General features: G+C 46.9%; 1 protein-coding gene across 1 annotated transcript in view; it reads right to left on the reverse strand.

The window, feature by feature from the left end:
* Window positions 1-24,112, reverse strand: part of KLC3 (kinesin light chain 3) — a 931,842-nt gene that overhangs the window by 417,983 nt on the left and 489,747 nt on the right. The gene's annotated exons all lie outside the window — the stretch shown is intronic.

Here is a 24,112-nt window from a genome sequence, read left to right on the forward strand (position 1 = left end):
AAGTGAGAGTGACACCCAGGTATGGGAGTTGTGTGGTCAGCTGTAAGTCACCCCCGTATGCAGATGTATTCCTGCCAGGGTGGGCATTTTCTCCCAGGGGTAATATCAGGGATTTCCCTCTATTGATTTTGAAGCCTGAGACAGCACCAAAAGATTCCAGCTCCTCCAAAAAAGCGTGTACAGACCGGTCTGGATGTTCGAGAGCTGCTATGATGTCATCGGCATAAAGGCCGACCGTGTGAGGTTCTCGGTCGAAGGTGATGCCATGGATAGCAAGGTTATCCCGGATCTTCTGCGCCAGGGGCTCTATGTACAAGGCGAACAGGAGGGGTAGGAGGGGACACCCCTGCCTCGTGCCGCGCTGGATCTCAAAAGGGCTCGATCGGAGGCCGCCCAAGCGGCCCCCGAGCTTGGGGGCGGTGGTAACAACTTGCGATCCAGGACTGAAAGCGGTTTCCCAGCCGAAAGCGCATCAAGACTCGCTGTAAGTAGGTCCAGTCGACGCGATCGAACGCCTTTTCAGCGTCGATGGCCAACAGCGCAGAGTCCGAGTCCTGGAAATGGGCCTTGTCAACCAAATGCAGTACCCGTTTGGTGTTATGGCTGCATTGCGATTAGGAACAAAGCCTGACTGGTCAGGCTCCAAGATCCCAGGTAGGCAGGGACCAAGACGCGCAGCCAAAATTCCGGTAAAGAGTTTCAGGTCTAAGTTGAGTAACGAAATAGGGCGGAACGTGGAGCAGTGCGTAGGTTTCTTACCCGGTTTAGGTAGCACGACTATTTCGGCCGCCAGCATATCCGGGGGGATGGAGCTTGGGCCTTCAAAGGAGTTGAAAAGCCGGGTGAGGACAGGAGCTAACAGCTGACTAAAGGTTTTGTAAAACCCGGCTGAGAAGCCGTCCGGTCTCGGGGATTTGAGCGGGCGAAGGCGGGATATAGGGGCCAGCACCTCATCCAGACGGATGGGAGCATCCAGAGCGTCTGCGTTTGCCTGAGACAACTCGGTGATCGCCGCCGAATCCAAATAAGCATCGACATCCTCGAGGGACACCGCGTCGGCCCCGTATAAAGAGGCGTAGAAGGTCCGAAACGCCTCCGCAACCTGAGTCTCCTCAGTGAGGACTGCGCCCGAGTCATCTGTAAGGCGAGAGATTTTTGAATGTTGGGTTTTAGCTTTCAGGGCGCTACCAAGTAAGCGGCCAGTTTTGTTACCCCCAACGTAATACGTATGGCGGAGACGGAGAGCAGCAAATTCCGCCCTGTCAGTGTCTAGGCTGGCTAACTGGGCCCTGGCTGCCTTCAATTGTCTCCAGACCCGTGGAGCGCAAGTGCGGCTATGAACCCTCTCTAGCTCAGAAACCTGAGCGGTGAGGTAGTCTCTTTTCGCTTTACGGACCTTGGCCTCGGCCGCGGCTATCGCGATAAGTTCACCGCGGGCCACTGATTCCAGGGCACCGCACAGAGCCGACACCGACGTCTCCGAAGTACCATTAATGGCTAAATATTCCACGATACATTTATGAAGCTGCTTGGTGACATCCGGTCGCTTCAGGAGGGTTTCACGCAGTCGCCATGACCCATGGGGGCGGCAGGGCGTAGGGATCGTGAGCGACAGCTCCACCGCGTCGTGATCCGAGAGGGCTGCAGGCACTATGCAAACATCGCCGAGGGTCGCGAGTAGCTCAGAGGAGCCCAAGTAATGGTCTAACCTGGCATATATGCGGTGCACGTGAGAGTAAAAGGTGAATTGCGTCGTGTTAGGGTGCTTGGTCCTCCACAGGTCCACCAGGCCTCTCTCCCATAACCACTCTGTACAGGCGGCTGTAATAGCACCTGAATCCCCATAGCGATGCCCTGACCTGTCTCTATTCGTGTCCATAACCAGATTGAGGTCCCCCCACCATGAGCAAGAGAGAATTATAGGGTTGAAGTGACACCCCTCATCCAAGACAAGACCAAATCCCTCATTGAGTTCTGTAAGGTTGGAGAGGGTAAAAACATTTCAGTATTTGGGGGTTACATTGCACGAAAATCTATCCTGGGAACCACAAATAGCAAGTTCTCGGATAAGGCTGTCTCAACTGTCTAGGGCGATTTTGAAGGTCACGAATACTTCTTCCTTCAAACCGATTGCCCCGGCAGTTGAAATGTATAAAACACAGGCTAAAGCTGCTGCATCATATGGCAGTGAGCTATGGGGGTATAAAGCAGGGTCAGCGTTGGCGAGCGTAGAAAACCATTTCTTGAGACGCCTCCTGGCCCTCCCCCGTGGCACGCCCCTGCTTCCGCTAAGATTAGATGTGGGTCTTCCCCCCATAGGTGAGGATCTGGAATCAAAGCCACTAAGATTCTGGCACAGGCTATGGACCACTGCTGACTTTGTACATTATAGGCAAGACCTCACCGATGTAATGAACCTGAACCAATGCGACAGAATCCCGTGGCTGGCCTTTGTGAAGAAAGAACTGTTCCGGCTGAGTCTCCACAAGCTCTGGGAGGCCCCCGAGTTAGGCTGCCAAAAAGTTTCGCGGAAAAGACTTATAGAGATTCACAAGGAGAGAAGTCTTGCTTCCCTTGTGCTTGCACCCCAAAATGGGAGTTTAACTGAACGTTTCCTTGAATCCAAAAATTCTTATTACTTTGAAAATTTTATGGACATTATCTTTCCGATATTGGCAAGAAAATTATTCATCCAATGGAGGTTCGGTACTTTGCTACTTAAATCCTTTACATGTAAATGGGCCAAGGGGGATGACAAAACATTCCCTGGCTGTTGCATCTTTGATGAGGAGGAAATCCATGCTTTGTTCTTTTGTCCAGCCTACATTAGACCGAGGAAACACTGGCTAGTCCCCTTATGTAGGAATTTGGGCATCAGGAGCTTTGCGGCTTCTTACAGAATATTGAAAACAAATACTTCCCCTCATATAGTATTTGCTGTTGCTACATTTCTAACGGCCATGTGGCACATTAGGAGGAAGCTCTTAAAACTCTGATCACCAAAAGATGGCTTTTTACAAATTGTATTGCCAATGTATTTTTTTCATTTATCTTTTTAAACTATGTCTTAACATAACATTTTAAACATAACATGCATTCTTGTAATTATGTGTTTTATATGTATCTTTTATGGCTAAAAGGCCGAAATAAAGAATTTTTGGATTGGATTGGTTGAAGTGACTCCGAAACTGCACCCTTTAAAAAAGCCTCCTGTCCCGTGTTCGGGGCATAGATGGAGCCTATCGTCAAGCGTCGGTCTCCTATTAGAAAGGTGTAAGCCAAGAGGCGGCCCTTAATCTCCCCCACCTTGTCCCCCACCATTCCCCGGAAGCGCCTAGATACTAGAATGGCCACCCCAGCCCTCTTCGTTGGGAGAGAGGAAAAGAACTGTTGGGGGAAGGCACGGGAGCGCATCCTGTGCCAATCCTTGGGCAAAAGGTGAGTTTCTTGTAATAAACAAATCTCGGCCCCAGAGTCTCCAGGTATGAAATCACGGCCCTAATCTTGATGCGGTTGTTCAACCCCTCCCCATTAAGGGTCAGTACCTTCAAACTAGTGTCTGCCATAGTAAGGAGGGTGAGTGGAATGTCACATGATCAGAGGCACGCTTCTGTGGCAAATGGAGATGTAGTGAGCGAGTCATCACTGTAAGATCCCTCGACACCTTGGTTCCTAAAGTAAGTGTACCTGGAGCGCCGCTTGTGGATAAAGACACATTGAAAGGTGGACAGAGAGAAGGCGCTAGCTGAAGAGGCAAGCAAGGCAACAGAAGACAAATGTGGATTATGGTTATTTCATCTCTGGCAATCCCCCTTTGGCACACTGGTTCCCACCCGCAGTCCCACCCGTTACCCCAAACCAATCCCACCCCGACCCACCCAACACCCCACTCCCAACACAACCCCCCTACTGACCCCCCCACTCGTCCCGAATTCTCGAACTCCCCAACTTCCCCCAGCCCCTCCACCCCCCATGCTCCTCCCTCCCCAACTGTGAAACCCCAACAATCGGTCATTGTCCCAGGCCTATACAAACTGAGTCAAGGCCTGTAGTAGAGTTACTAGTTAAGGAAGTGTGTGGCAGTGGCGACCTCGTAGGCCCCCCGTCCCATCCCCCCAACCCAGTGCTATGATACCGTGCATCGGTTCCCCCATCGGTGCCGTATCAAGTTCCGTTTTTCGTGTCTTTGGAGACCTCTTGTATTGCTGCTGCGTGTTCTTGAGCTATAGTCCTGGGGTCCGGCTTGGGATCGCTTTTGGGCGATCGGTGGCGTCCCACCCGCTGCCATTCGTCCCCCGACGTCCACAGGGATTGTGGCTGGGTGTTTTGCGTGGATGAACCCTCCACCGTTGCGTCACCTTCATTGGCCAGGCCTACCCTATGTGCTCTATCAATTCGGTTCTCGAAATCCTCCGGCTCACCCAGTATGTCCCGAAACAATCGCTGCAAGTAGATCGTAACACTAATTCGGAAGGCACCCCCGGACCCGTATGTTATTGCGTCGGGAGCGGTTCTCGAGGTCCTCCGCGTGTGCTTGTAGGTCAGTCTGTTGTTCGTGAATCTTAATAATCTCCTGTTGCAGGAATTCGACCTCTTCGCTTCTAGTGTGCTCAGTGTCTTAAATCACCGCCACTCGCTCCCCGAGGCTGTCGACATCGCGGCGCAGCTCTCTGTGTTCGCCCGCCATTTCCTGCTTAAGGGTTTGGAAGTCTTCCCTGAGGGAATGGATAGTGATTCCAAGAAAGCTTTGGTGATGGGGGCCTCTCCCACCTCTCGCTCCGTCTCCTTGGGACGATCTGTTGGTGTTGGATTGTCGGGGCTCTTGTCTCCTTTCGGGGCGCCTTTAGTCAGCATGTCATGGATTGTGCGGCCCCCTCTGCGATTCGTGGTAGCCATGCTCGATCGCGCGCAAGGTCCCAGCTCGCATGATCTCATCTGTCCACCGTTCCAACGGATGCACCGCCTCTAGTGGGCCCAAGTAAGGATCAAACCAGTCCGGGGGGGCCAAGTCGACCCTGGGGACAAACACTCGTGAGGGCCGTAGGCCGAGGTCCCTCGTCCCGCACGGCAGCGCCGCCGCAGCACTACAGTCACAATGCTGGTAGGCCCCACCAGGCTCCCACCTGGGATTCGGACAGCTCTCTCCGGGCTCACGGAACTCGGCAGTCCGGTGCTGCTCTACTGTCCTGCATAGGGGCCCCACATGATATAGCGTAGTTTGTACCCCCTCACCAGTCCACACCGGGGGCTTGACTATCTCCCCCCGAGCTCCGGCCTGCTCCGGCCCGGCGTAGCTCTTCTCTCTTGCCCGGGGCTCTCAGTGCTGCAATGTGACCCGTGCCTTCTGGGTTGTCCGTGGGGTCTGCCTCTGGTCTTGTGCTAGCCTGGGCGCCGAATGGCACACTCCCCGGCCTGATGGTCCCCGCCAGGCCTCCCGCCGGGGGCTCGAGTAGACGCCCCCTGAGCTCCGCACCCAAAGCAGCCCAGCCCAGCTCTCCTCACCTCCTCTGGGGGGGTTCGTGGGCCGCGATTCGGCCGGCCGCTGCACACTCCGTCCCCGCAGGCGCTACTGCTGCGCGCGGAGAGGGCTCAGCACAGGCCCCGATCGGGGCCTCAGGTGATTCCTCTCCCGGCTGGCTCGGCCACGTCTCGCCGCGGCCCACCCGATGATGGGCCCGCGGCTCGCCTCTCACTCTGCTGTCAGCCACCTCCCAGATCCGGGGAGCGATGTCGTTTTCGGTGCTGGTCCGCTGCTTGTGGCGGCCAGCCCCCGGGGACCAGGCCGTCCGCAGTCACTTGGCGGGTCCGGCCGCCATGTTGTATTCCGCGGGGCAGGAACAGCGATCTTGGCCGCTTAGGAGCACAGGCGTATCTCTGCGTCGTGCCCGGCCTCTCCAAAGCTTCCTCCGTGCGCTCCCCAACAGCGGGCAGTAATCAAAGTTCTCGGGGGGTCAAATTGGGCAATAACGGGGCATTAACGGGGGTTAGGGACAAGAAGCCTCACGCTCAGACGTCTCCTCAGGTCGCCATCTTGGCCACGTCCCTCACCTTGTAAGATTTAGAGGTCCACGTGGCACACTGTGAGGTAGCCAGGAATTAGGTCAACATATTCTAATGGTGTGCACTGACTCAGTTCCACAAAGTTTTGACCCTTATGCTGCCCAAGGGTAGTCTTACTGAAATAGTAGAAACCACACAACATCATCTAAATCTTCTCTCCAAATAAATACAGGTTAAGTGCCAGGACTGAATGTATCTATCCTTGAAACATCACCACAGAGCAATAATAAAGTAATTTAACTGGTTCCAAAGGATTATTCAGGCGTTCAAAGTATTCTGCGAAGCTGGAATGCTTTATTGTTACAGTATTAGCGTAAATGGTGCCTATTGCTCAAATGATGTACCATTATCAATTCCTTCAGAATTCATTGTTCAGTGACAAGGGACTTTTGGACAGCAGAATACTCACCTGCTGAAGAGGAAACATTAAACACCAGCTGACCAACATGAGACCATAATTGTTGATAATATTTGTATTATAATTAGTGAAATAATGCTGTAAACCTAAATCATGCTCTTATAATGCATTAGTGCTGTTCATACTCCATTAAGACAAATTAAAAGCATGCTTAGTTATGATAATACTCTTGGCTTTTTGAAACAAACGGTGACAACAAATAATATTTTCTCAATTGCAACATAAAATGAGTGTGAAAAAAATAATTCTGAATTGATATGATTTGGGAGCAGCAAATAATGAGTTCCTCAAACTGAGACTGTTGGTAAATGTGAATAAGTTGGTATCAAAGTGTCTCTCTCAGAAAGCTTATATGTAAACAATGGTAAACCTCTACTTACCTACAGATACTTACGTTTGTGATATTTGGTCCTCAATATTTAGGCCACAATATTGTTGTATCATAAAAAAAATTTAAAGCCTGTACATTGGAAATTCTGACCTTACCATAACTACACCTGCGCTAGCGGTTCTGAATTTAGAGTTAGGGGCACATGCATCAATGTAGGTATTTGCGATTCCTTAATTGCGATTATTAAGGAATCACAATTAAGGAATTGCGAAAGCCTATGCATGTAGGAATCGCTATAAAATTAGCGATTCCCAAACATTCCTTAATTGCGACTCGCACATTGCGAGTCGCAATTAAGGAATGCCTTCCCATTTATTCCTATGGGCCTACAGGGATGAATGGGAAAATGCATGTGCAATTTGCGAGTGCCCAATAGGTACTCGCAAATTGTGCATGCAATTTCAAGGGTGCAAGGGTGTCAAAAGGACACCCTGCTTCACCCCTGAAATTGATCTGTGCACACATGTTGCGCACACACATGCCCCAACGGGCATGTGTGTGTGTAACCTACAACTTTGAAAAATGCACTTTAGTGCATTTTTCAAAGTTTTTGCAAATTACCATCAAGTTCAAATTGATGGTAATTTGCGACCCCTATTAGCGAAATCGCTATTTGCAATTTCATCATGCATTGCATTTAAGGAATCGCAATTTGCGATTCCTTAAATGCAATCGCAATTTAAGAAATCACAATAAATTGCGATTTCCTAAATTATGAGAGCCTTACAGTTTGATGCATCGCAGAAGCCCTTTTTGCGGGAGCAAACGGATGATTTTTGAGAATCCCACCATTTGTGCTCGCAAAAAGGTTGATGCATGTGCCTGTTAGACATTTTTTCCTAATACCCAGTTCAAATATACAAAAAACTCTCAAATAAAAAGTTAATAACTTTAGGATTATCAAGGCTAGGATCGTGAAGATCCACCAAAGAGGTGTGCTGGGGGAAAAAAGGGGAGGGGGAGAGTAAAATACTAACTCCCGATATAGAAAAAACATCTGAACAGAATTACCCCAAACTTGACAAGAAAAGCAAGTGCCTTTGCTTGGTTTGGTGCAGCATTTAAAATTTGTGTTTGTCTGCACATGAAGAGACTAAATTTTATGCTTTTTTTCTTGACAGCTGGAAAGGTGTATTTATGGTTTAACTATAACTGTGGAGTTCTCAGATGAATTTGCACTAAATTTGCCTGATGCCTAGCATTTTTAGCTTATTCTTGGTAATTTTTAAATTTCTGCACATTCGTCCAGGCGAACACAGCTAGAAGGGAGCCCAAAAAATGCTCATTTGCTATTGAATGAAGTATCATTTGATGAAACTACATGGAAACATTTAGCACTGAAAGTTTTTTGTGGGCATGGCAATTTCATGTAGATCTATTACAGGGTGACAAAAATGTTTCCACGAGCTAATAACATTGGTGCTTTTTAAGGAATCTGCATGAAATTTGGCAGGTTGTTTTTGGCACTTCAAATCCAGTACAGGAATGTCAGGTTTCATGCAGATCTGACAAGTTGGTAGTTAAATGGAGGTCAAAAAGTCATTCATTTGTTATTAACTTTTACAACACGTTTATGTATCTGCCCAACACTTAGGCACTTACATTGTTTAGTTTAATCTTGATAGTTTGAGTTTCATACAAACCTGTCAAGGGGGGCATTAGTAAAGGGTGGTAAAAAAAAGTGCCTGTCCCATTTAAATTCTCATTAAGATCCTTAATCTCTGCTACAGAAAAAAAAAACGGAACACAATCACAGCAAACATGGCAAGAACTTTAAAACTTTACTTACGTAAGTGCCTTTGCTTGGTTTAGTGTAAAGCCATTCAGCGGTTTTCAAATACTCAATATTACGAAAATGGTATGTTGGGCATGAAAGGGTGAAAAGTTATAAATATCTGGGCCGTTACCCTGCAATCCGTGGTCCTAAGTTTGAAAATAAACTCCCCCTTCGAGAATGGGGACCATTTTGGATGCCAAAGTTGGGTTCAAACTGCAAAACAGGGTCTGCAAATACTTTTTTTTTAAGCATACCGGGCCAGGCCTATGGTTGACCTCAGGTGCGAACAGCACTTGGGGTGCCATTAAAGTAAGCTCTAAGATCCAGTAAAATAAAACGTGTTCGTGTAGCAGACTCCCATCATATGCCTTATTATGTGACATTTGCCTAGGAGCACAGGAAAACACTGTTTATGTGTGCCTGGTTGACTACCTGAAAAGGTCTCCAGGTCCCCTATGATCTACAGCACCAAGGTCACAGCGACAGAGGGCTTTTTTTTTGCTGGCCATCTATAAATGTGCCACAAGAAGCACTCCATAGTTTTTGCTTGTGTTGAGGTTTTACCCCTCCCACTCAAAGGCAGGGGTGCACCAGTCGAAAGGTTGACAGCATTTACCAAACCACAGTTGTCTGTATCTGCACGGGTGTCATAATCCCTCCCCACGCACCTGGTATTAGAAGGCAGCTTAGTCTTTGAAAGCACCATGCTCTGACGATGAATGCAAAGGACTAAAAAAAGTGAACCAAAAGGCAGCAATTTTCTAAACCTGTTAGTGAATTCATTGATTTTCCAATGCGCAACTTATACCTAAGGCCTGAGTACAAAGGTCAAAAAGCAATGGGTTTGCAATTTCTCAAAATTGGCTATCTTTACAAATTCACAAAGTTCTTGATACATCAGGCCTCAAGTCAACAGATGATAAGAATTGGTACTGGGCAGAAACTAGTGCGTGGACCAGTTGCCTGATGGGGAGTTTGCAATTCTGGCACACAGATATTATTAATTAATATACATTTATTTTGAGTTAAAGCAATTTATTTTCTTCTTTTTAACTTATTTTTTAGATTTTCGGTATTTGATACTTGTTTGACAATATCATAAGAATCATCATTGGGAGCTTGGGGCTGGAGGTTTCTCGCTGGTGTAAGCGAAGCAGATGACCCTCAAATGGCTTTCATGTTCACATCTATAATTAGATTAATTTTCTCCAAGGCTGAAATTATGCAATGCCATGGATCATCAATTTATGAATTTGGGGTGGGGGAGGAGACTAATGAGTTTCTAGTCAAGGTAATTGAACCTAGCTATTTAAAAATAAAAATAAAAAAATAATCTTAAGGCTGCCTAGCTAGTTTGGAAGCAAATCAAACATAAGATAGGGTCTTAACTTTGAATGCCTACATCCCATTTTCAGCTTCTGCCTTTCTTCCTTTAATTTTTCGAGATCAAGTGTCAAATAGATGGGGCTTAAAAGGTATACGATGCTTAGGGGATACGTGTGATGAGGGCCAATTATTATCATTTTTCGACTTACAGGAAAAATATGGATTAGGCAATCATGAGTTATTTAAATATCTCCAAATTCGTAGTTTATTTGCTCGGTTGGGGTCAGGAAATGGTAAAGATTCCTTTAATTGAAAACATGAAGAAAGAAAAACTACCAATTGGTCAAATCTATGAACAATTAATGGAAACATATCCTGATGACTTATATTTTTGGAAAATAAAATGGGAAAATAAATTGGGTGTTAAGGTTATTGATATGAAAAAAATCCCTTGAGCTTGCTAATCAAGTTTAAATGACGGGAAGAACCCGCAGTCAACATTTTATGGCCCTTTATGATCTATATTATACACCAAGGAATATTTCTAAATCGGGGGCAACCGCTGGAGTCAAATGTAACAGGTGCAGCTTATATGCAGCGGATTCAATACATATGTTTTTTTCATGTCCTAAATTATGTGAATGTTTTGTAAGGAAATTGAGACATTTTGGGGTTTAATAATGGGCTCCCCTGTGACAATAACAAGTTAATTAGTTCTAATTGGGGTAGGGTCGGATAGGGTGGCTGACACTAGATCTAGAGCAATAATCTCTTTTTTATTTATATGTATGGCAGTGGTACGTGCTTGCATCACAAACGATTGGATAAGCCCTGATCCACCCATCTTTATGAACTGGCGCTCAAGACTGCTAGCAATGTACAATCTGGAGTTATCAATTCATAAAACCAAAGGGAGAAGGAAAAAAACTATGGGAGCAAAAATTTGGTCTCCAATATCAGAATGGCTTTAATTGATTAATTGAAGTGTGAAGCTTGTATAAATAATGAGTTGTTGTTAGGGAAACTCTGCCCACCTATAAGTTTGACAATGTTTTTTTTTGCTCTATATGTATTGTCTATGAAATGTTATTCATTGTTGTTTGAAGTGTATCATAATTGTATTTTGCCATCAGTATATATATGTTGCCTTGTCTAAAAAAAAGGGGTTAAAAATACCTAATATATATATTTTTTTTTAAAGATTGATTTTCCCCAGGATTGGTTGTCAGTTGGGTTTGGGGAGGGGAGGGCCACTTGCAGCAAACATTAGAAGATGACAAATCAATGGCATGGTCTCTGATAGCTGTGACCAATTTGAAAATTGCAACCTGGAATGTTAAAGGTTTCAGTACTCAAAATAAAGTCAAGAAAGGTCTGTCAGCCAGTTAGTATGTCTCCGGTAAAGGTCGGGTCTTGCTGCAAAACATGGATCATTAACTTATTAGCATTTCGTAACAGATCTCCATTTGCACGGTTGCGTTACTTGCTCGATCAAAGTGCTTCTTTGAATATTTCAACTGTGAGTAAAATAGGGACATAGGGACACATGTATCAAAAAAGCATTTTGCGATTACCAAACAGCTATTTTTACGAAATTACGGTTTGGTAATCACAAAATGTTATATATGTAAGAAATTACTAAAGATTTAGCCATTCCTTACTATTACCAAAAAGTGATTTGGTAAATGGGTAATCGCTATTAGGTAATACTACTCCATCCGATAGGTGCGAATGATTTTGCATTAGCGATTACCTAATTGGTAATTGCAAATTAGGGAATGCAAAACCAAGGGTTCCCGGGGGCCTAAGGCCCCCCTGAAGCACCCCCAAAAAAATGTGCACGTGTATAGCGCATACATGCGCTAGTAGCATGCGTGCGCTACATGGCACTGCAAAAAAATGCATTTCTTTGCAGTTTTCACATGGTTACCATCGACTTGAAGTCGATGGTAATAGCATTTTCCTGAATGTACAGTTTTGCACTTAGAAAATGTTTGGTACATGTGCTAAGGGAATCACAATGTAGTCGCAATTTTAGATAATCACTATTTTTGAGATTACCAAAAATTGCAACTACAAAGCCTTTCATACATCTTGAAAGGCTATTTTGCATTTATAAACGGACAAAAATACCGATTCGCACCATTTGCGAAGGCAAAATTGTCTGCTACATGTGGCCCATGGATATTACTGATCTTGGGGCTAAGTATCATATGAGGAAGGCTCAGTTTGCGTCGTATGATTAATAGATATTTTGGGTCCAGAGGTCCGATGGCTGCTATTGAAGGGAGAAAAGTTTGGGTTTACATTTTGTTATTTTCCACATAAATTCATACCCCCACATGCATCAATCTAGGATTTTGCATTTCTTAAATAGCGAAAATTAAGGATTCGCTATTTAGGAAATGCAAAATCCTATGCATCAAGAAATCCTAAAAGTTTTTAGGATTTCTTAATTTCCGGAAATTGCGATTCCTTCATTGCGAATCGCAATTAAGGAATGGCATTACATTGATTCCTATGGGCCTAGAGGCCCATAGGAATCAATGCCGTTTTGCATTTTTTTTTTTTTGCACTCGCAATTTGTTGATGCATTGCAAGGGTGCAGAGGGGGGTCCAAAGGACCCCCCCCCTGCACCCCTGAAATGTATTTTCAAGTGCATGTTTCACACACACATGTCCTAAGAACATGTGTGTCTGTAACATGCATGTTTAAAAAATGCATTTTTTTGCTTTTTTTTAAATTTTCGCAAATTAACACGAGGGTCAACCTCGTGTTAATTTGCACCTCCTATTTTAGAATTCGCATTTTAAAAAAAAATCATGCATTGCATTTAAGGAATCGCACACATGCGATTCCTTAAATGCAAACGCATTTTTTAGAAGTGCAAAAAATTCCTAAAAGTTTCATGCATAGCAAAAAGTGATTTTGGAATCGTAAACGGCCGAATTTTCCGATTCGCACCGTTTGCGATTCCAAAAACCTTTGATGCATGTGGGGGCAAGTGTCAGAAGTTTTCAGTGCCAGCTCAAATATTTATTCATCTAATTAGGAGATCAGATCGCAATCCTATAGCCATGCTTCTAAAATAGGATATATATGGAGGCACTAAAACACTCTAAGCTTTTATCAGCGGGGCAACAATTAGGCATTTCTAAAGGTGAGACGCTACAAAATTATTAAATAACTGTAAATTAGTGTTTTCCAATAGTGGTGGTGGAAAATTGTGAAATGGTTTGCTCAAAGACCCTAATGAAAGCAAAATCTGTCAGTAGCTTGTTGCATCACATCACAGGCACAGAAACTGAGATACTTGTGGTTGAAGTTTGCATGTGCATACCGGTGTCATAAGGAAGTATGATATGAATATAGTGAGGCACTGAGCAAGACCAGGGGTCAAAACTAGAGCTATAAAGTATATACCACAATTTCTCTTCCGTTATAAATAATGATGCCTTATCGGGTTCTGGAACTTTAAATATTATAGAAACATTTCCACTCATTTATCAAATGCTCTATGATAAAGATGGCAAAGGACCTAAGGAAGATATTAACAACTACGCCTACGCCAAGTTTTATCTGCCCATTGATGAGGGTGGGGATTTAACCCCCTGCACTGCGTCAGAGGCAATAACTTCACAAACTCTCAGCCCAACTTTCTCTGCTTGTCTCATTAACTGTCGCTCTCTACTGAGACATGCCTTGGACATTTATAATATACTCATTGAGAAATACTGGGACCTGTTGTTACTAACAAAAACCTGGCCTAAGGACTGGTCGGCGGCTGATATAGCCTTGGCCATCCCTCCTGGCTTCTCCATTAAACATGTGGATTGTTTGCAGAAAAATGGTGCAGAGCTTGCTATTATATACCACTCCTCCTATTCTTGCTCTATCTCAGAATTGTTGACTTTCAACATCATGGAAGGTTTGTCCTTCGGTATTGTCTTAGTCCCCTCCTTTGCCCTATTTGGAACACTCATTTACCGACCCCCTGAAGCTCCGGCCGACTCTTTCCAGCTATTTTCTGATACACTTACCCAAGTATCGCGTATACGTTTAAAGTCTTTGCTTCTATCATTGCTTTGGTATTCTTATAACTAGATGCCAGCATTAAGCAGGGTGTAGAGGTTCTGGAGTCGTGAAATAAAATTACCTTTATTATATTTCATAGAAAGAAAACGCCAGCTAGATAACTTGGGCCGTATTTGCCCTTCTTTCTAATTGAAACGACTACAAACGTTGCCCTAAAATAGATGCAATACATCTTAGCAGGTTCATTCCAAAGATTATTTCAACTTGGCAACATTGATTCGTCCCTGGGAAGGATACCACGCAGCTCATAATAATATGGCAATTAAACTCTTTTATGTGGTGGCAGTTAGAGGTGAAAAGCTTGGCCTGGTTCTTCTGGACAATAAACAAGGCATTTAATTGTGTCTTCGGGAAGGGTCTATATTCTTTCATGACATGCCTGAGTTTAGTATAAATTGGGGGATAATATTCATGCAATCTCAAAAGTCCCCACTGACATGTTGTCAGAATAGAAGCGGTCCCAGAACTTGTTTATGTATCCAATCATACCTGTCCTGTGCGACCTATTTTGCTGTTGTTGCTTACCCTCTATCTAAAGCACTACCTTAGCTGTCTAATGATCCAGGCTAGACCCATGGTTTTCAATGAAAATGAAATAAACATTTCTATGAGGATGATGTGACAGCATTCAGGGTGCCATTACTATTCCACTTAATCTGTAGATATCACTTTAATACCAGCAAAACATAGGTTATAAGTAATATTCAGTGGATTGCTGATCCACGGCAGTAGCGGCTCCTGGAGGGAGTGATGTGGGGCGAGGGAGGGGCAGGGTGGGTGGAAGTAAACTCCAGCATACGGCCGAACGGAGGTAAGTACATGAATAAATAATTAAAACGAATTACATTGGGCACGCTGCATCGCCATTGAATGTTCTGGAATCTATGAGAATACACAAATTGTTACCATCCAGCATTCCCACAAGTCTTTCAATAAAAACAGTACCCCATTTATGTGTCGGAACGGATGAAAACTGTCACTATGTAAAATCAATGTAATATCAGTGTGGTCTTCACATGGTCACTGCTTTGGTCCAATCTTTTCTTAGTCAATAAGCCCACAGAGACGTGCATTCCCAAAAAATCTTCACCCATTGCGATGTATGGTTTTGTTAGGCTGTGCAAGTGAATATGCGCCTACCTTATGCTGTGCCCAGTTTGTTTCCTCAGTGTAAAAGTGTCTCTATGAGCATTTCACACACATTAAAAAATATCACATTGTGAGAAGAACAAATGAATGTCTTGAATAATTTGTAATCCTGTTCTGCATGTGGGGTCTAGGTTATATTTGTTGTGTTTATGAACTTGCTGCTGAACCACCACTTGTTTGTGTATTTCATAGTTCCTTTCGCCAAGGCAAGGAAAGGTAAGGAAATGCATGCTTTGGAGATGGTAGACAAGTTATTGATTGATGGGTGAAATGATCAAATCTTCAGTTGGACTGTAAGAGGCCTTGTTCCACAACAGTCCAGTTCAAGAGGATATCATCACTGTAGCTCAAGTACTTTAATAGTGACCTATTACAAGTAGCAATGAAATCCTGCTGCATGTATGCGATAAATAGGTTTGCTAATTGTAGTACCACTCGGATTACTACTGTTGTACCTATTATCTGTATTTTTTAAAATTAAATCTGGCAGTCATGTGGTTTCATTACATCACTGAAATATGGCTAACTTGAGTTTTCTGAGTGTTTAGGTGTGTTGTGTCTTGTGTGAACAGGTTAAAGATATGCAGGGCCTATGATCACTGACTCTAGTTCTAGGGTTCTGTCGATGAGTGTGAATATTGAGTATGAACGTTATAGGTAACTGGGGGTATAACTCGGGGAGTGTGGTTGGGGGTAGACGTTGAGCCCAACTTTGTATGACCTTCTTAAAGGACCTTACTGCAGTTGGGCTCTAAGTTACTATTGTAGTGTTTGAAGAGATGCACTATGTCCCGGTTGGAGGTCTAACTAGAATCCTTGTGAGAGGGTTTGGGAAGGGCGAAGGACAGCCAGGGGACTTTCGCGTATATTTACTTTTGAAGCTGCGAGGATCGGGGGTTTGACGCCTCAGGGGTGGTTCTAGAAGATGTAGTTGGTGTCTTTTTTTGTTTAAAATTTTGGAGGAGCGCTGCCCATTCCATGGAGATATGGTGGCGGTGCGTCCCTCGTGCCACTTCGAGCCTGATTGCTTCTTCCTCCGCCATGCTCCATTTTATGATGGCTCCTCTCCAGGCCTCTATTGGGGGACCTGCAGGCGCACGTCATTGCATTATGATGTTTCGTTTTGCTAGGAACATGGCTAACGATGCAAATCATGTTTCTGTTGTCCTACCTTTCCTGTGCCTAATAATTCCTAATGCGCTGGCCTCCCATTTGTTAAGGCCCCGAGCCCTGTGGTTTCTTGTATTGGGTTGTGTATTTTCGTACAGTAGGGTTGCAAAGTAGGACAGGTCCAAAACATATGTATAAATGTGGCACTAGGCAGGTGGCAGTGTGGGCATCCAAATTGTGTCATGTAGTAGAATCGTTTGAGGCTTGCTGGTGTCAAGTACGCCCAGTGTAATACATTCAATTGGATGTTTTTAAAGCGCTGGTACAGCGATACCTTCTTGTGGTGCTCTACAGCTGTCTGCTATTCTTTGTCGTGCAGTGCACGTCCAGACTCCTCCTCCCACTTTAGCCTAAGTTGGGTGAGTGTCGTGGCTATGAGCTCTTGGATGGATCTATAGATCCAGGTAATGAGGTGATACCCTGTGCCCATGTTCAATATCGTGTGAAGTGTAGGGTGTGCCTTGGGTTCTACCTCCGCTAGATTCCAGGTCTGTTTACAATCAGAGACAATTTGTCTGTGTAGGAGGAATTGTCAAGCTGGGAGCCCGCTCCCTGCTATCAGGCTTTCGAATGAGTTAAGGTGTCCATCCACAAACAGGAACTCCACCTCCGTGAGTGTTCTGTCCAGATGCGTCATCTCAGGACATGTAGTGGTCCTGGCCTCGGGGAGGCCCGCCAGTGGTAACAGTGGGGAGTACAGCGGTGCACTGCGAGATAAGCGATAGAGTATCTGCATGCAGGATCCGGCCACCGCCACCTGAATGGGGTGGGCTGTGTCCGGTTGGGTACCTTGAACGAGTAGACGATGCACCACTGGAATCGCCAGGGGCCCTGAGCCAGAGCCCCTTCCCTCCAAGTGTTGTCAGGCCGTCCAGAGCGACAATCATTGGAGTTGTGCTGCCAGGAAGACAGCTTCAAAGAACGGGGTGCCCAATCCACCCAGGTCCCTTGGCAACTGTAGCGACGCCAGGGCTACCCTTCGGCATCCTTTCCCCAAACCAGAGAAGTTAGCAGGGAGTTCAGCTCGTGCAAGAAGGCCTCGGGGGTGAGTGGTATAGTCTGATTCCGAGGTACCCTGGGCGTCTCTGTTCCACGCTAATTCAACCAATCCAAAGCATATTTCTTGTGGGGGGATGTCTGGGTGGAGAGGGTATATAGTGGATTTTGCCCAATTGACTTTCAGCCCTGCTGCCTTCCCGAAGTCGTTCAGTATGGCCCAGAGGGGAGCCAGGTCCATGGTGATATCCTGTATGTATATTAATAGGTTGTCTGCAAATAGGTACACTCTGTGGGTGTGATTCGCCAATGGTAAGCTCCAGTGTTCACCTCCCTCGCAGAGCCTGATTGCTAGTGGTTTTATTGCGAGGGCAAAAAAGGAGGGGGGATAACGGACAACCCTGGCGTGTGCCGCGGGTCACTCGAAAGGGAGCCAAGATGTGTCAGCCAATGCGAACCTGGGACGTGTATACAACAGTCTGGTGTAGGCCATTAATTTGGGACCGACCCCCACCCACTGCAGCACTGCAAACAAAAACTGCTAAGCCAGGGTGTCAAAAGCTTTTTCCAAGTCCAAAATAAGGCACGTGGCATTTGGGAATTGGCCCCGCACCCCGTCCTGGACGTGGAAAAGTCTGCAGATGTTCTGGGAGGTATTTTTCTTGGGTACGAACCCGCATTGGTTCGTGTGTATTAGTTTGGGGAGCATCCCAGTGTCCCAGTCTGCTAGAATCTTGCCTAAGATTTTGCAATCTGATGATAGGAATGTGATTGGTCGGTATGAAGATCGTAATAGGAGATCTCGGTCCGGTTTAGAAAAAGGTCACTAGTATGGATTCGCGCATTGACTTGGGGAGTTCCCCAGTTTGTAATTCAGTGATGATGACTGTTTTGAGCCTTGCGTCTAACTGGGAGGAGAATGTGCTGTAATATTCTAACGGTAGGTTTAGTATCTTGTCTATGTATTCCGATTTGTCTGGTGTCAGTTCTTTGTATAGTTCCACGTAGTATTCATGAAAGGCCTTCAGAATCTCTGTTTGTGTGTAAGTAACGATACCGGCCAAGTCTGTTATGCTAGTGATTGGTTGTGAATCCAAATTTGCCGGATTAGCCAGGCCAACAAAGTCCCAGCTCCACCCCCTCTCTATTTGTTCTGGCGGCGTAAGCTCTGGAGGTATATCTGCATAAGTCTGCGCATGCTTCCACGTATTTAGTCTTTGCCTCTGTTATCTGTGTTAAGGGTATCGTGCCGGTGTCCGCATCTCTTGACAGTTTTGCTAAATGTGACTCCGTCAACTGCATGGTCTGTTTTAGTGTTTTGCGCACCCCGGAGATTTGCCGGACACAGGCTCCTCTCATGACGACCTTGAAGGCATTCCATTTTAATGTTCTGCATGATGCTGTGTGTTCATTTTCGATGAAGTAGTTTTGGATGCTTTCACTCTGTTCATGTCTGAACACCGGGTCTTCGAGGCAGTCCCATGGCAGTAGCCATGTGGGGATTGGTGTTAGGGGTGGGAGTCATCGAAGCATTACGACGTGTGCGTCATGGTCCGAGACTATTCGGCCTAAATATTAAAAATTTTGAATCATGGAAAGGAGTGTAGGTGAGCACAGGAATCGATCTAGTTGCACTCGTAGATTGTGTGGGATGGAGTGGAAGGAATAGAGTTTGATTGTCGGGTGCGTGTGTCGCCAGGCGTCCGTTAGTGACCACTGGTTCGTCCATGCGTGGAAACGGGCTGTTTGCGTGTGGACAGGGGAAGTCGGAATGGGGGTAGGACCCGTCCAGGGAGAGGTCTAGCGTGCTATTGTAATCTCCTCCCACAATCCATGGTGAGGCTGTAAATTGGGCCAAGACCTTAGATGATACAAAAGGGGGGTGGTGATGGACGGAGCATCTGAACCAATCAAACACTCACACCCAGTCAAAAGATCTGGGTTTGATCCATCACCGTTCTTTAGCCCACTCTGCCACCCCAGTTCAGACATGGCTATATGCAAATCAGTCTGACCCTGTGCCTCATGGGAACAGTCCAGCCCGAACTGCCAAGCCATGCCTTCCCTGGACCGGAAACAAGCTTCCGAGGACCGGTTTCTGGCATTCCAGCCGTCTTCAGCCCGGCTTGCTTGAATCCAGTGGCAAAGTGAGCAAGGGACTCACGTCTGAGCATACCCTGCCACACTTATGGCGGCCAAAGCGGTACAAAAGGGGGGTGGTGATGGACGGAGCATCTGAACCAATCAAACACTCACACCCAGTCAAAAGATCTGGGTTTGATCCATCACCGTTCTTTAGCCCACTCTGCCACCCCAGTTCAGACATGGCTATATGCAAATCAGTCTGACCCTGTGCCTCATGGGAACAGTCTCATGGGAACAGTCCAGCCCGAACTGCCAAGCCATGCCTTCCCTGGACCGGAAACAAGCTTCCGAGGACCGGTTTCTGGCATTCCAGCCGTCTTCAGCCCGGCTTGCTTGAATCCAGTGGCAAAGTGAGCAAGGGACTCACGTCTGAGCATACCCTGCCACACTTATGGCGGCCAAAGCGGTACAAAAGGGGGGTGGTGATGGACGGAGCATCTGAACCAATCAAACACTCACACCCAGTCAAAAGATCTGGGTTTGATCCATCACCGTTCTTTAGCCCACTCTGCCACCCCAGTTCAGACATGGCTATATGCAAATCAGTCTGACCCTGTGCCTCATGGGAACAGTCTCATGGGAACAGTCCAGCCCGAACTGCCAAGCCATGACTTCCCTGGACCGGAAACAAGCTTCCGAGGACCGGTTTCTGGCATTCCAGCCGTCTTCAGCCCGGCTTGCTTGAATCCAGTGGCAAAGTGAGCAAGGGACTCACGTCTGAGCATACCCTGCCACACTTATGGCGGCCAAAGCGGTACAAAAGGGGGGTGGTGATGGACGGAGCATCTGAACCAATCAAACACTCACACCCAGTCAAAAGATCTGGGTTTGATCCATCACCGTTCTTTAGCCCACTCTGCCACCCCAGTTCAGACATGGCTATATGCAAATCAGTCTGACCCTGTGCCTCATGGGAACAGTCTCATGGGAACAGTCCAGCCCGAACTGCCAAGCCATGCCTTCCCTGGACCGGAAACAAGCTTCCTAGGGCCGGTTTCTGGCATTCCAGCCGTCTTCAGCCCGGCTTGCTTGAATCCAGTGGCAAAGTGAGCAAGGGACTCACGTCTGAGCATACCCTGCCACACTTATGGCGGCCAAAGCGGTACAAAAGGGGGGTGGTGATGGACGGAGCATCTGAACCAATCAAACACTCACACCCAGTCAAAAGATCTGGGTTTGATCCATCACCGTTCTTTAGCCCACTCTGCCACCCCAGTTCAGACATGGCTATATGCAAATCAGTCTGACCCTGTGCCTCATGGGAACAGTCTCATGGGAACAGTCCAGCCCGAACTGCCAAGCCATGCCTTCCCTGGACCGGAAACAAGCTTCCGAGGACCGGTTTCTGGCATTCCAGCCGTCTTCAGCCCGGCTTGCTTGAATCCAGTGGCAAAGTGAGCAAGGGACTCACGTCTGAGCATACCCTGCCACACTTATGGTGGCCAAAGCGGTACAAAAGGGGGGTGGTGATGGACGGAGCATCTGAACCAATCAAACACTCACACCCAGTCAAAAGATCTGGGTTTGATCCATCACCGTTCTTTAGCCCACTCTGCCACCCCAGTTCAGACATGGCTATATGCAAATCAGTCTGACCCTGTGCCTCATGGGAACAGTCTCATGGGAACAGTCCAGCCCGAACTGCCAAGCCATGCCTTCCCTGGACCGGAAACAAGCTTCCGAGGACCGGTTTCTGGCATTCCAGCCGTCTTCAGCCCGGCTTGCTTGAATCCAGTGGCAAAGTGAGCAAGGGACTCACGTCTGAGCATACCCTGCCACACTTATGGCGGCCAAAGCGGTACAAAAGGGGGGGTGGTGATTGACGGAGCATCTGAACCAATCAAACACTCACACCCAGTCAAAAGATCTGGGTTTGATCCATCACCGTTCGTTTAGCCCACTCTGCCACCCCAGTTCAGACATGGCTATATGCAAATCAGTCTGACCCTGTGCCTCATGGGAACAGTCTCATGGGAACAGTCCAGCCCGAACTGCCACGCCATGCCTTCCCTGGACCGGAAACAAGCTTCCGAGGACCGGTTTCTGGCATTCCAGCCGTCTTCAGCCCGGCTTGCTTGAATCCAGTGGCAAAGTGAGCAAGGGACTCACGTCTGAGCATACCCTGCCACACTTATGGCGGCCAAAGCGGTACAAAAGGGGGGTGGTGATGGACGGAGCATCTGAACCAATCAAACACTCACACCCAGTCAAAAGATCTGGGTTTGATCCATCACTGTTCAGCCGGGCTGAAGACGGCTGTAATGCCAGAAACCGGTCCTCGGAAGCTTGTTTCCGGTCCAGGGAAGGCATGGCTTGGCAGTTCGGGCTGGACTGTTCCCATGAGGCACAGGGTCAGACTGATTTGCATATAGCCATGTCTGAACTGGGGTGGCAGAGTGGGCTAAAGAACGGTGATGGATCAAACCCAGATCTTTTGACTGGGTGTGAGTGTTTGATTAGTTCAGATGCTCCGTCCATCACCACCCCCTTTTGTACCGCTTTGGCCGCCATAAGTGTGGCAGGGTAAGCTCAGACGTGAGTCCCTTGCTCACTTTGCCACTGGATTCAAGCAAGCCGGGCTGAAGACGGCTGTAATGCCAGAAACCGGTCCTCGGAAGCTTGTTTCCGGTCCAGGGAAGGCATGGCTTGGCAGTTCGGGCTGGACTGTTCCCATGAGGCACAGGGTCAGACTGATTTGCATATAGCCATGTCTGAACTGGGGTGGCGGTGATGGATCAAACCCAGATCTTTTGACTGGGTGTGAGTGTTTGATTAGTTCAGATGCTCCGTCCATCACCACCCCCTTTTGTACCGCTTTGGCCGCCATAAGTGTGGCAGGGTAAGCTCAGACGTGAGTCCCTTGCTCACTTTGCCACTGGATTCAAGCAAGCCGGGCTGAAGACGGCTGTAATGCCAGAAACCGGTCCTCGGAAGCTTGTTTCCGGTCCAGGGAAGGCATGGCTTGGCAGTTCGGGCTGGACTGTTCCTATGAGGCACAGGGTCAGACTGATTTGCATATAGCCATGTCTGAACTGGGGTGGCAGAGTGGGCTAAAGAACGGTGATGGATCAAACCCAGATCTTTTGACTGGGTGTGAGTGTTTGATTAGTTCAGATGCTCCGTCCATCACCACCCCCTTTTGTACCGCTTTGGCCGCCATAAGTGTGGCAGGGTAAGCTCAGACGTGAGTCCCTTGCTCACTTTGCCACTGGATTCAAGCAAGCCGGGCTGAAGACGGCTGTAATGCCAGAAACCGGTCCTCGGAAGCTTGTTTCCGGTCCAGGGAAGGCATGGCTTGGCAGTTCGGGCTGGACTATTCCCATGAGGCACAGGGTCAGACTGATTTGCATATAGCCATGTCTGAACTGGGGTGGCAGAGTGGGCTAAAGAACGGTGATGGATCAAACCCAGATCTTTTGACTGGGTGTGAGTGTTTGATTAGTTCAGATGCTCCGTCCATCACCACCCCCTTTTGTACCGCTTTGGCCGCCATAAGTGTGGCAGGGTAAGCTCAGACGTGAGTCCCTTGCTCACTTTGCCACTGGATTCAAGCAAGCCGGGCTGAAGACGGCTGTAATGCCAGAAACCGGTCCTCGGAAGCTTGTTTCCGGTCCAGGGAAGGCATGGCTTGGCAGTTCGGGCTGGACTGTTCCCATGAGGCACAGGGTCAGACTGATTTGCATATAGCCATGTCTGAACTGGGGTGGCAGAGTGGGCTAAAGAACGGTGATGGATCAAACCCAGATCTTTTGACTGGGTGTGAGTGTTTGATTAGTTCAGATGCTCCGTCCATCACCACCCCCTTTTGTACCGCTAAGACCTTAGATGAGGTCTCCCAGAACTTTATTTGTTTCATATTGGTAGATACTGCCGATGTGTTTCCTGTAGTTATATGATCTGAGCTTGGTGGTGCATAATTTATGCGTGGATAGCATAGCGTTTCCATGCAGTGTGTATTCCACGGGCATTTAGAATGAGAAATGTAGTATCTGAATGTCTGCGCCAAGTACATGGCCTGGGTACGTCGCTGTTTGTAGTAGCCCTGTGTTCAAGGATTGGTATGGGGTTAGGACAGAGTGCAGGGTAGAACTATAACTGCAATGGGGTAAATACCCTACCTATCATCTGGATATGTGTAATTTCTAAGTGTAGATAGTTGTGAGTCAAACTGTATATGCTCATGGCTACTGTTTCAGTAAGAGAGTCTTGTGCCCTGAGGGCACTTTTGAAATTCTTCTTTCAATCCGAGTAAGAGATGTTCTCAGCAGCCTGTCTGATGCAGAGAAGATTGGGCTGCCCTGTTTGTTTTCTTTGTGCATCTTGGAGAGCATGTAGAATGTGACAAGTACTATCAGCCTGATTCATGTAGGTAAATTGCACTCGCAAAGGGCCAGATTCTGAGAATCTGGCCCTTTGCGAGTGCGATTTTTGCATTTGGTATTCATGATACCAAATGCAAAAATCGCTATGTAAGAATTCGCATATTTGCGTGGAATGGCATTTAAGGAATCTCTAATAGAGATTCCTCAAATGCTATTCATGACACAAAACAAAATAGCGATTTTGGACTTTTGGGGCCGCTAT

Source organism: Lissotriton helveticus, chromosome 9 (assembly GCF_964261635.1).
Source record: "Lissotriton helveticus chromosome 9, aLisHel1.1, whole genome shotgun sequence".
Taxonomy (NCBI): Eukaryota; Metazoa; Chordata; class Amphibia; order Caudata; family Salamandridae; genus Lissotriton; species Lissotriton helveticus.